We start from the raw sequence: 10,016 nt of genomic DNA on the forward strand, positions 1-10,016 counted from the left end.
CCGCCGCACATTTAAGCTGTCCCAAACGGGGCCTTCTTCTAGTGTCTTTCCATTAACAAATTCCCGCTTCCTCCATGCAATATATGCTCCATTGATCCCCCAACCTTATGGAAAATTAATTCTTCTAATTTGTATTTAATATAACAGAGCACCACCTCCCTAATGGAAATTTACAAGTTTAAACTCAGTGAAAATACTAAGCAAATAAATGAAATAAAAAATGAAACTGGTTCCGATGACTACCCTAAATGCAAAAAGGTAGAATTCTACTCTAAGCAAAATGATGGATATTTTTTTAATATTTTTTATTGGTCAATTGAGGAGCACTGATCATGAAATGAGATCTATGTTAAGTTTGATCTCTATCAAGGTAGATAACTTAAGTGGTAAACTAGTCAAAATATCTTGAAATTCCTTCTAAAGAGGATTGCACTACATCACGTATTAGCTCTCTTATCTTGCTTCCTTCTAAAGTCATCAATGTTATTCCCAATGGCACCTCTCTCATAACATGCAAAAACGAAATATGGGGTTCTATAGCCTTGATCTCCAAATGATCAATCAACACATTGGAATCCTTCTAAAGTATAAGTATAATGCACTTCTCGCCCTTGATAAACAAGTAGATATTTTTGTCGCCATCATGAAGTATGTTCCTAGCATAATGCCAAGGTGGACCTAACAAAATATGAGAACCATCCTATTGTAAGGCATCAAATCACACCTGCTCTAGAAGTTTGTCTCTTATAGAATACTCCACCAAATAACTCTTTATTCTTAACACTAATCTCATTCAATTTATTCAACCAAGTTAGAGTGTGTTGCGAATATTTTTGAGTAGTGAAGCTAAATTTGCCTACAATTTGGGTAGACATTAAATTCTCACGACTGCTTCTATCAATGATGGATATGAAAAATATAGTTCCAAAGCCAATGCTGCTTTCACTTAGGCACAATTTGGAGAAATTGCTGATCATTAATATCTCTCCATTATTGATGAAGAGCAGATACTCATCCTCATTCAAATCTTCCCATAAATCTTCACGATCTACTTCTTCAAAAGCCCCCATACTCAATGAAAAAAAAACACTCTTATGTTTGAGCAATTGAAGGCAAAATGTTCTTAGCATCATTTTCTAGCATGAAGTCTTAGATGTTTTGTTTGATCATCTGTTTCCCCACCTTGGACTGATTTCTCCTCGAGTGAGGTGGATTTTGTTCTTCCAAAAGCCGTGTTCTTGCTAACCGATCTCAGGGCCAAACCCAACCTGAAAGGTAGGGCAGCCCTGATGTTATTGTGTCGTTTCTCCACCTTCAAGGCTAATGTTTCCACATCATGTGAAGACCAATATAGATGTAACCGAACCATGTTGCCAATAAATGGTCTCAAACTTTCATAATACCATGTCACAATATTCTCCTAAGGTTCCACCAGCTCATATTTCAGTATGAGTTATTCAAAATTATTTTTTTTAGATAGAAGACAACATGCCAATACTCTGTTGAATAGTTCTTACCCCTTCATCCTATATCACATTACAATCTTGTTATTCCTTTGCATTATCCACTTCAAATTTCCCACCATAGAAAAACACTCTTTTTGAGCTTGATAACTGCTAACTTGACTTTTATATTGTGTGGATGTTTTTTATAATCAAAGCTTTGTTTAACAACTTTGGGCTATTTAATGAAGTCATTCAGATCCAAAGTGCCATTAAAACCTAGTAACCCAATCTTCACCCTAAATTCATGCTCTCTTCGCTCAGTAGCAAATCAAATGAGGCATTGGTTTCTCATCACTAGAGGCTTTTAGGTAAAAGAAATTTTCTGCATCTTTCGTATTTGGTACGACATCTTCATGGCTATTCGTAAATTCTCTATGGTTCCTTACCTTCAAATTTAGTGAGTCTGCATTGAAATTGAAAAATTTCTCATTGTACATCCTCCATGATAAGCTCTTCAACACATATTTGATAATTCCTCCTTAAGGACATCGTCGTTTCTTCACAAATAAGCTTTTGGCCCTGATTTGGGTATTGGAATTTTGTAGGCAAAGGTACAAGAAGATAGAAGATTCAACAGGCGAGGTTTTAATTTTCGGGTGGAGGGAGGATTGTAGGCAATTGAGTTAGGGTATGTAGATTTGTTGGGGATACCTGATATTTAAGATACCCGATATTTAAGATTATTTATGCAGGTTAGTTGGAAAACTGACAAGCCTCGCGCTCAATTCTTTATAGAGTAGATCTTCTGCGCGGGCAAAGTTAGAACTCCCAGCTTTGATCCATTCCGACACATCGCTGGATCGTTATAAGAATAAGGCAACCAAATTATAATATATAGAGATATGAGGCCCAAAATTGGGAGTCCTCGTGCACGTCTTAGAACCCCGTTGAAACGTTTCAATGTGTTTGTTGTCATTGTGGCAAATCGAGATCCACTATCATGTGTTTAAGACTATTTCATGATATCTTGCTCAATTAACCATTTGTAGGCCTCCTTCTTAATTGTTTAATATATTCATGTGCCTATTAAAGATCTTGAGATCATCAGTATTACCCACCCATGAGTTCATCAGACACTATCTAGGTCCCCTATTGCAAGACGACTTAATGTCTTCTTAAAAGTTTTCTTGTAGACGATGCAAGTAGCGCCGATGTGCAAATCATAGGAAAATCTATTTGCAGCCACAAACCAAACATGCGTGCCTGAAATACATAAATCTTGATGGGTCCAGAAGACTTCCAACAAAGCGTAGAGTTGTTGTAGAAACCATACCCGAACTTGCTATTCTTAGACTCCATTTATATTTTCCTAGACGGAATGTCCCAAATACTAAGCACGGGTCGATAAAATCTCCACCCACATATACTGGGGTCAACTGCCCATAAGATAATATGGAAACTGGTATTATTTTTAATTTAATTTTATATACTTTGTCTGGTATTGCGCTGTGTATTGCTTCCATAAATCGAAATAGAAGCAATATGACTCCTCAAAACTGCAAAAAATTGATTTTATTGCTTTTCTACGTGCATTCCATGCTTTGATGTAACTAACACGACCATTAAATTTGGTCTTCATACGGACAACCATTTCCTTCGGTTTTTAGGTCCAGTTGTTGCCTTAAAATTGAATCGGCGTAGTGCATATAAACTTCGAAGTGCAGTTTCGGAGTTTAGTTGCCATTATTAACATTATTGGATGACTACATGTATGGTCTGTCCCAAGTACTGATATTTTTCACATACCTTCCAATCGCTGACTTTTCGCAGCATATAGACGCCACTGACACATACAAGATTCATGATTGGAATATACACACTGAACTGTATGTCTTTTTTTTATTTGAAGTTGTTTTCATGTACTCTACGTCATTAATTATCGACAATCCATTCAAGACACATTTTAGCGCATCCTGACTTGAAAATACGCTTCCCTCATATAATACATCCGGAATGATAACATCTCCATGTAAGGGCACTTGAGTTATGAGAGCATCATAATCTTCAACTGTATCCCATTCTTTGGTACTTCAAATTGGCCTCACAAATTGATTGGTCTCTACCATTGACTCTAGTATCTCAGTATTTAGCACTATGTATTGGCACAATAAATCGTGCCCTGGTAAAACAGTATTTGGCTCACCATCTCGCACACTATAGTCCACGTTTTCCTCTGGCTCGCTCGAATTTTCACTGGTATCACTATTCATTGTTTCATATCTACATGTGTAAGCATCTAAGTGCATACTCTGTGACTATCGCTGCGTGCCTGGCTCAACATGTCTGCTAACATGAGAGTGGAATGAATGTAATAAGTCAAATGATCAACGTGCACTATAATTGTCCACTGGTTGGTTTAAGTATAATATATAACCCGATGACAAATGTATTAAGAGAAATTGGAGTTGGCCTTCAAAGTTGAAGTCATAAAGTTTAAGAAGCTTACGGTAGTTACCTCTAATTGTTATATCAAATTAGTATATGTAATTTTGTTTACCTATAAATTTCAGAAACATTTTCTGAAGCGTGTGAAAGACCGACAACATTTGAAGGAGCAGCGATGTTAGAAGCATCAACAGGCAAGGGCTAAGCCTCCACATAAATAACTATTATTTGTTTTGTGGCTTCTAACAACATAAACTCGCAACATCTGTAATCATCGACCGAAGTTGCTGTAAAACCGCCACTTACAGACAAACGACAGACTATATTAACGGTATGTGTTTAACTATCCTTACGCAGTAAACAGAAAATTTTTCTCTTCAATTCATCTAGTGTTATGAGTTATGAGACTTGAACGGGACGATTACGTTCGCCAACATAGGTGGGAGTGAAGTCTTCTGCGAATTGCAGCTCGCCATCAAAACATATCAACAAGCGTGATATGTTCGTACTCATATTTTAAAATTAGTTCCAATCTTGCTAATTTTATCTAAACGTAACAACTAAAATTTAACAAGAAAGTCGGAAACATGTGTGTTATAAATTGTAATTTTTCTGGTATATGCAACGAAAAAATGCATTCGTAGTTATAAAATTTTCAGGTGAGGAAAGAAGTACAAAGTCCGTTTACGTCTCAAGCTCTCCTTAGACTGTTTTGATCATTTCAATAAAGTTCTTTGTAACTTCAAAAACACTACATTTCATATACATATAACCCTAACCTAAATAGTACCGACAATATAAAATGCTAATTGGCCTAATTTGCGTTTGAATGTAATACAAAGTGCCAACTGTTTTAGTATTGACAATATAAAATGATAATTGTTCGAGTTTATGCAATGAAAAAATGCATTCATAGTTATAAGAACATCCATGTGAGGTTCAGGGTACAAAAACTACTTACATCTCAAGCTCTTCTTAAGCAGTTTAAACATTTTTTTTGACAAAATTCTTTATAGCTTTAAAAGCACAACAATCCATATACATTTAACCTCAACCTAAAGATAATTCTATCGTCTTCTTGTAATAAGAAGTATTAAACGATAAAAAAAATATAAATAAACTGTATTGACATTTAAATAAAGTTAATATGAAAACATATTATCCGTACCTTGCTAACAATGAAGTGCTAAACAAGATCCTTATGATATGGGCAGCATTTTAACATAACAGAAATAACTTAAAATATTTTCGGACAGTATTTTGACATGTAATTAATAATTCATAAGAAAATACTTGTAGCAATGAAATATTTCATCGTAGACGAAATAATTTAAAGAATTTAAAAATTTTCTAATTTTACAAGAACATGTGATTTTTATAAAAACACGGGGCGTAATCTAGCAACACGTCCCTATAATCCAAGCACTAGAAAGTTCGAGTAAAATATTGTTATTCGTATAAATTTTAAGTCTATATTGCTTTTATATAGTTAATTTTTAGTGAAATCTTGTCTTTCTATTTCTTAACACTGGGATCACTTCAATAGAGATGGCTGAGGGAATACGTTCAGCAAGCCACCGCCACCATACTAGAAGATCCACCTTGTAACGAATATTCCTACCTCCAAGTATTCCATCATTTGGTGAAGCACATTATGCAGCAAAAGCAAATTTAGACAATGTAAGCATGTAAATTATTTTTTTAGTTAATTTCACGTAAAATAATTATCAAAACTAATTTAATTTAATTTTTATAGGATAAAATTTAGGAAGCTGTCAGTCATGTCCTAGTGTTAAGAGAATCACAGATAGAGTGCCCACAATTCTTGTATGCAATCAAAATTATGGGGTTTGAATGCATCAGACATTTAAGCTACATCAAACTATACCATAATTTTATAACTGCGCTGGTCGAGAGGCGGTGTCCCATGAACAATACATTTAATTTGTCTGTCGGTAAGATAAATGTAATTTCTCATTTATATATAAGTTAAAAAAATTTGTTTTTTTTACTCATACATTGTACAAATCTATCATGTGAGATGACTATAACCCTACAAGACGTTCAAGTACTCATCGATATAAGGATTGCTGAAAATGTCGTAGTGAAACCTAATGTTGTTGGCCCGGGATTGCGCTGGCCAAGTTGGTCGTCATGCTGTGATGACCTTTGGGTGACCATTCTAGGGATGGCGTTGTATATCACCATCGTATACACAATAACATAACATTGAAATTCTATATAAGACAGTCTCCCACACAGGTTATGTTGCCACTGTGTTGGTTATACTGACAATTCTATAGGGATTCTTATATGGATTTACCACCATGTGGATTTCTGTATCATGTTAGAGCCTACATCTTATTCGTGATCGGATGTTTCCTAGCTCTAGATTCATCCAGATCACATGTATGCATAAAATATTTACCATTACTAGAAGATATGGATGAATGCAGACAATATTCTTTGAGCGGCGCAGTTCTAGCATTCCTTTATTTAGTATTGAATCTGGCTACTAAGTGTGTCACAATCGGCGAATGTCTGCACTTGATTCAAACGTGGGCATAAGAGCACTTATATGTTGGTCGGCCAATGCTTCATGTTTCGGTTCCTTGAGAAATAATGACCAAATCCCTCAGATTCATGTACAAATTTATTTTCTCACTTTTCAGCTAAACACACTAATTTTTTAATTACATTAAACACATTATTAAAAATAAAATATTGGTGGAATAAAGAGAAGGTATGAGACATGTTGATCTTAAATATCATGATGTATAGAGATGAACTTGATGGACTCAGACAAAGTCAAGTATATTAATTATTTTTTAATTGATCTCCTAATCTTAATTTACTATATATGTTAACTAAATTTAACTTATAACCCCATCCGCGGGTTATCTGGACACCATATTTAGATATAAATATTATGTTATTACATAAAATTTATTTTGAAAGCATGGACATTGGACAGCACGCGTTTCACTAATAAACTGGAAGTGTGTCGAGTGACCTTCAAGATCATGTTATGCGTCAGTATTCAAGCAACCAGTCAATAACCACTGAACACATCGAATAAGGTTTTTAGAGAGTTGATGGGCGAGATAAAGTAGGAATTGACTGAGAGCAATATCATAATAAATATTGAGATATGAAATAGTTATCGGGCATTTACTGTATCAATAACCAAAGCAGAAAAAGACAAAGAAGAATTATTTCATTATTTGCAGTGATACCGTTCTTGGGTTTCACACTACTTAGCGAAGCCTGAGCCTCCTGAAACCTATTACTCACGATCACCAGGGGAGAGAATAGTGGTAATTTTTTGCATTCTTTTATAGCTACTGCTATTTTGTTTTTAATAATACATAATAATAATCTAAAATTACCAACCTTATAGCTAGATTCTTTTATTCGTATCAATAACATTGCTGAAAAATATGGAGGGAATCATGAAACAAGTGTTAATTCCATGAAACAAAGTTACGATGAGATTCTGGAGCTATCACGCAGAGTAGAAGAATCAGTATGCATTGATATATGACATATAATCGGTCTGGTTGACATAATTTTGAAGCAGAGTTGTCTCATAGTATAGATGTCAGACCGCAAGGGCCCCCTAGATCAACCTCTGATGTTCCATATCAGTCGTCTTCCTCTACTGCGAGCCAATTGACGCCAGTTGCTCGAAGGAGATCTTCTATTAGCATAACACAAAGAACTTCATTTAAAGAAACACAAGATCAACAATATCCAAAGATATCTGTTTATCTTGCCCACTCAGTATTTGTGAGACACTCTGGTTATGCAGGACCCTCCGGATATGCAGTACCATCAACTTTTGAGGTTTCATCATTTGACTTGCAGTGGACAACGACTAGTGTGAAAACTTCGATTTAAAATTTCAAAATATTCTCATGTTTGCGTCTAATTCTGATGTAGGCATAGATTTCAGTACACCATAATTATATTCTAAATCAGATCCCAATGAACAGATTTACTGGAAGCCACGAGATGCTATGAATAACAAATCAAAGAGCGATGATATTGAACAACTTCAAGAATATCAGTTGCGTCATCGACCACTACGACCACCGTCTTGCTATACACCTGGCTCAGACATTGTTCCATCCCAACGTAGAAGATAATATTTTTGTAATATTATGTTAGTTGATTTAGTTAGTTCAATTAATTTAATTTGTTTCATTTTGTAAATATTTCAATATGAAATAAATTTTACAAATTTCAAATTTTCTTAGTTTTAGTTAGTTTAATTTAATTTTTTATTTAAATAAAATTTAATTACAATTTATTAATTAATGTAGAAATTAATTTTAATATTCTTTAATGTGTACAATAAATAATAATAATAATATTTATAATATTATTTAATATATTTTATATTAATAATAATATTATATATAATAGAATTATAAAAAAAAGGACAAGCTCCCCCATAGGAGGCGCATCTTATTTACAAACGTGCCCCCTTAAGGGGCTCATCTGCTCCTCCTTTTTTTAAAAAAAGGTTGGTGCTCCAATAAAGCAATCCAGCAAACATATACAAACTGGACACAGAATCAATGAAATATTCTCTTGCAAACTTGAAATATTAGAGATTCAAAGGAAAGTAATGGCTTCTTCTAATAAATCATTGGGGAATTTACACACGTACCACCTAATTCCTATCTATTTACATGCCTAACATCTAATCTTTATATTTTATATTTATACCACCCAAATATTTCATGTCAGATTAAAAATGTCATTATTTATATTTTCATACATGAATAAAATGACATATGTGTAAAATATTGAAGTGTTGGTGCTGCACGTGTAAAAACATAAGAATCAAGTGGTATGTAAAATCATTTTATTATTTCGAGACATCATCGTTCCAAACTATCAAATCATGTGGAAAATTATTCTGTTAGGGCTCTTAACGTAGAGAACTATTCGGAGTTCAATGAAATCACGTTACGTGGCGGTGACAAAAAAAAAAAAATCAGTCCGGTAACACAAAGGAATATTTCTCCTGTATTATTCATGTGTTATTGTGTGTTATTCAAATGTTATTGATGTGTTATTGTGTTATTATAACACCGAAAATATTCCCAGAACACAATAACACATGAATAATATATAATGACACCTTAATAATACAGAATAACATGGAGGAACTATGTTACCGGACCGGACCAATTTTTATTTTTTTTATGGCGTGATTTCATTGAACTCTGAATGATCGAGACACAACAATGTAACTAGACTTAAGAAAAGATAGCAACAAAGTACGTTCGTTGTCCTCAGCCATGGGCTCCTCCCTTTCGCGATCTTAAGCCGAAAACAAAGCAGAAACTGCAAATCCGATCACAAAAAGTAAGATCAAAATCTGCTCAAACTGGAACCAAATTGATCACAGTTGCATGACATATGCAGCACATCCCCTCGAATTAAATATGATTAAAATAACAAAAAAAAAAAGAAGAAGGAAGAAAAAAAGCCCGGCAGAAAAAATCGATTTCATTTGCTTACAGTGATCTTTCTAATTAAGGGGATGTTTCGTAGCCGATTTTAAGCAGGATTTAGAGAGCATTTAAGCTAAATCCTACCAAATGGCTAAAAACGCCGCCGTAAATCCTCAGCTCCCGTAAATCCCAAAATGACGCCGATTCCTGATCCCGTGAATCGGCAGAAAAGGTTGCTATCTCAGTTGCGTCGCTGGTACGGAGGTCAAGGAAGATCCTGGCCATTGGCGAGAGGCGCTAATGAGATTATTAGATCCGACGATCGCATGTTCTCTGCATGCGGTAGCGAATGTAAAATTAACATGTGTAATGGTGGCCCCCAGCGAAGATAAATAAGCAGAATGCGTGACCCGACCCGAACTCCGCCCAATAACCGGAAAAAGCGTATATTTGTGCTTATGGAATCCCGCCAAATCTAGCATTTGGACAGTTTCGATCCCGCCAAAGATTATTAGTGTCTTATGGATGTAGATTTTTTTTATTTTCTCGTCTGTTAGTACTCGACGAGTAGGGCAGAGCTCGCCTGTTAGTATTTGACGAGTAGGGCAGAGTTCTTATTCCGTTCTGTCGGCACTATTTTTGGTATGGGGTTTGCCCG

General features: G+C 34.9%; 1 long non-coding RNA gene across 2 annotated transcripts in view; it reads right to left on the reverse strand.

Annotated features, from left to right (window-relative positions):
* Positions 1–9,577, reverse strand: part of LOC110033305 — an 18,776-nt gene extending 9,199 nt beyond the window's left edge. For both annotated transcript variants that reach the window (XR_002294928.1, XR_002294927.1), the window contains exon 1: positions 9,426–9,577. This is a non-coding gene — a long non-coding RNA (uncharacterized LOC110033305). The remainder of the gene's footprint in view (positions 1–9,425) is intronic.
* Between the last annotated feature and the right edge of the window lie 439 nt (positions 9,578–10,016).

Source organism: Phalaenopsis equestris, unplaced genomic scaffold (genome assembly GCF_001263595.1).
Source record: "Phalaenopsis equestris unplaced genomic scaffold, ASM126359v1 Scaffold001131, whole genome shotgun sequence".
NCBI classification, from domain to species: Eukaryota; Viridiplantae; Streptophyta; class Magnoliopsida; order Asparagales; family Orchidaceae; genus Phalaenopsis; species Phalaenopsis equestris.